This window comes from Mercenaria mercenaria, chromosome 8, assembly GCF_021730395.1.
Source record: "Mercenaria mercenaria strain notata chromosome 8, MADL_Memer_1, whole genome shotgun sequence".
NCBI classification, from domain to species: Eukaryota; Metazoa; Mollusca; class Bivalvia; order Venerida; family Veneridae; genus Mercenaria; species Mercenaria mercenaria.
Window position 1 is genome coordinate 114,365 of NC_069368.1, and position 4,487 is coordinate 118,851.

Consider the following 4,487-nt stretch of genomic DNA (forward strand, 5'->3'; position numbering starts at 1 on the left):
GCTACTCCATGAAGAAGATCGGTGTAGACTTCCTAGCACATAATAGTGTGGGGATGACTTCTTTGTATTGATCGCGACACACCTATCCTCAGCTCAAGCTGAAAGTTTGTTTATGGCTTTACTAATATTATTATACTTATTACAATTACAATTACAATTAGTATTACAATTAGTAATAATTTATTATTAATTGTGTGCTAACTAACGTGTCCATTAGATACTTATCATCCGTATCTACTAGCTATAATGATGCGGCCGGTTGTCATTTACCTTCACATTTAGATAATTCTAAGAGAACTATTGAAAACACGGCACTTTACAACAATAATTTAAAAGTAATGATTTCACCAATTAAATCACATATTCTTAGGAAATACAACATAAACACATCTGCTACTGAGCGCGTTAGGTTTCACTTAGTCTCTAAGTGCCATTCTAATAGGAGCATGTACTCATCTTAATACTAACTCGACAATACGTTCTACTGTTAATAACAGAAATTTCAGTATAAATATTCATTCAAACATGTCATGAAATTCCTCTGATGTTATCTATGTTCTTACATGAAATGCCCATAGTTGTGGTATACAGTATGTTGGGCAAACGAAAAGACCTCTTAAAACCAGATTTCGTGAACACTGTTACAAAATCCGTAACAATAATACATTTTGAAACTTCTTACACAACCGTTTTCGTAAAATTGGACATTCGGTAGTAGTATAGCATAATAAGGCTATTAAGCCAATTTGACCTCATTTGACCCTTGTCCCGATTCTATAAACGCACTTTGACCTTAACCTAAACTCAAACTGCCAACCCAATACCCTTGGCACTGCGAAAACCTTTGATTAAACCAAATGAAAACCTCTGGTTTAACCAAATGAAAACCTTTGGTTTGACGGACGTAAGTGCCTGGGAGCTGGAAGCACACAATTGAAGAAAAAACCCACAGGTTTTACCAAAGTGAAGAAAAACCAGGAAGAAAAATTCACACACTGAAAAACATTTATAATAGTTTTAAAAAAGTTGTCCATATTGATTATAATAATTTATAATTGTTTGTTTATTTTTTCTTTGATTATGATTATTTAGTATTTTGTACAGTAAATCATACAAACGGTACATTGTTTTGTAACATTTTAATGAAAAATAAACAATAGTAACCGCACAATACACTTGTTTTGTCTTGATATTGTATGTTATTGTATTTTACATTTTGGATATAATTATAATAATTACTTCCTTTGGCGGAGGAAGTCCAAATAGGTCAAAGTACAAAGTATTAAAGTAACAATCCCAATGAGTTCCAGGCCCACTAGAGTCGTCTAAATTTATAATTCCACATTCGACCTTTGATAAAGTGTAACTTTCTGAAGAATTTGTCTTTAATCCTTTTGTTGTTGGTAAATTATTTCTACTAAATACACCCCTAAATGTTTTAACTTTTAATTGTTTTACCCATTGTTCAATTTCAAAGTTAGAAATTGGTTTGTTTATAAATTTTATTTTTTTTACTATGGGAATCGTCTGTTAGGTCTCCGTTGAGAATCAATCTGTACACCCTGACCTTGTCCCTTACCACTCAACAAAGATGTAATCAAAGGTATTCCGAGACTAGCAGCCAGCATTAGTAGGAACCCTCCGTCTTGTTTTTGTTTTTGTGTTAATTTAATTACTCCAGATCCCGCTAGTTGTTTTCTTTGATTAGGTTTAAGATATGGTGATAGTATGTTTCTTTTATCATTAGCTACCGAAATCATACCATTTCCAAGTATTTTACTAACACCAGTACTGGCAAGTCCTGACAAAGCACCGACGCCTAATGGTCCTAATATTTTGGAGCTATTTTTGCAGATACCGGAAGTACTGTTCGACCTAACAAACCAGCCAAAGCTCCCAAAAATCCTCCATTTTGACCTTGACTGGACATTTGTTTTCTTTGAAATTGTAATTTCTAATCCCTTCTTATTCCTAATAGACTTTTCAATTTGATTAATTTGTGTTTTTGTTAAAAGTAAAGGTAAGTTTCCACGCAATTGTTCATGTTTTAATCTAAAATTATGTGGAATTTTATTATCATAAGCTTGTGCTGAATTGTTTTATCCATCTGTTAAATTTATTTTATAGTCAATATAATTTGATGACATTATATATTTTATATATATTTTACTTAAACAATAACAAGTTCATTCCCAATATTATTTATTTCAACTGTTTCTTCATACAATACAATTGCGTAAACACGAATATTAGCTGCTGGTGGAATAATCTATTTTAACTGTTATAATAATATGCTCAGGATCTTCTGTCATTCCTTCCCCCGTTCTAAATTAAAATGAACAAATCTAAACATTTTTTTTAAAATTTGATAAATTTAAGAGACTTCTAGTAGTTTTATTATTTTGTTGATGAAAATAATTAAGAACATCATCATAAATTCTTGATATACTTGCGTATTCCGTTTCTGGATAAAAACACCGTTACCAACTTCAAGACGGCAAGATTCTAATGTACAATTATTATTTGCTGCATTAATTTTAAATGTATCTAATAAATGTGGACTATGTTCTTGTGAATTACTTTTGTCAGGTCGTTGTAAATAAACAAACACATGTTCGGGTTTTGGTACGCCAGCCGTTATTCTAAAAGTTATGTTAGTCTGTTGTGTATCTGTTGATTGTGTTACCATTTCACAAAGATATTTCCAACTTGTTGCTTTCATATATCTTTCAGAAATTAAATTAAATCCGTATGATTAATTAAAAATTAAAAATGGAACCCACAATATTAATCTAGTTGCAATTACCCTACCTGGATCAGCAGCATTAGCTGTAAAAATTAATTCATCATCATTTGTTAATTTTTATGTTATTTGTATTTGGTTTGGTGGCAGCAAGTTTAGTTCCAAACCCTGAAAAAATGAATAATTATTTAACGGAATTTTAGCATTTACCTCATTACCACCCTGGATTAATCACTTTCTAACGGCAAAACCTGAATTATAATCGGCATAACCGTTCCTAATTTCAGCAACAGCAGTAGTATCTAAATAAATAAATTAATTTGTTCCAGTTGATTCTGCATAATCCTTAGATAGTTCAACTATTTTTTTACATTTATTACCTTGTATAAATTATTGCAATCATAAACATTTTTTTCCATTTTGTTTAACTATAAGCAGATAAATTATTGAAACTGCATTATTAATTAAAGCAATTTGATCTCCATCAGCATAATTATTACCATTAGCAAGTTTATTAACTTTAAAACTTACTTCAAAATAACCATTAAACCAATCAAAATATGAACTTCTATCATTAATTGTAAAGTGACACTCACTTTTTTGTTGTTTAACATTATTTCCCAAAACAGAAATTAAAGCTGTATCTAATTGAATAGGGGTTAGTTCGTATCTTTCACAATGCTGTTCTAAACAGGTATATTATATGTTATTTTATTTTGTATAAATTAATCTATATATACGTTTACTCTGAGCTGAAGCTGCCGCAGACATCAGGGGACCAAGGTCTGCCCCAGATCCTGACAATATTCTATTTATTCTTATATCAATATCCTCCTATTTATTATTTGAATTTGTTTTTTTTGTAATTCCTTAGCAATTAAATTACCAACAGCAGGTGTTACAGGTTTTTTTGAAACTTTTAATTTTTTCTGTAATTTTATCAACAACTAAATTTCCGACTTCCGCTCCAATCTTTTATGTTCCACTTTCAAGTGCAGTTTTTCCTGCAGTTTTTCCTGCAGTTTCCAGAGCTTTTTTTCCAGCAGTGCTAATTGAGGATGCAACAGAAGATGAAAACAATTTTGTTAAAGTGTCAAAAATACCTGAGCCTTGTATAATTTCTTCTCCGGTCTGAGCGTAAAGCTCATAGGGAGCTGAAGCTCCGGTTTGAGCATCAACATAAATAAATATTCATTTATTTTATCATAAACGTTTTCGTACATTATATATTTATATTTTCTTTTAAAATCAGTGTACAGTTGTTTCAACCCCGTTAAAATCAATTATTCTACCAAATGCGTCTGTAATATATATTCTTATTGAATCTATAATATTTTTATTAATTTCAGAATATCCGACTCTGTTTGGTTCCTTTGTAAACGGATAAGCTCTTGTTAAATCTACAGTAATTAAAGCATAGATAATATCACTAAAATTACCATCAGCAAGTGAATGTAGATTGTATCCACAGAGTTAGTTATATTTGGCGTTGCAGTTCCCCATTCGGTATTTCTCACAGCTTTTTTCTTAAATGCAAGCAATGTATGAAAATTTGACATTCTTATATCCAACATAAAATTATCATGAATTTAAATTAATATTTTAAAACTACTTAAATCAAATTCAAAACTTATCGGAGCAATGTTTGATTAATCAAATTCAAAATCACCATTTCTTAGTGTTTAAAAGAACTACTGAATCTAACTGTAAAATCGCTTGGAGTATTTTTATTATCATTTTTAAC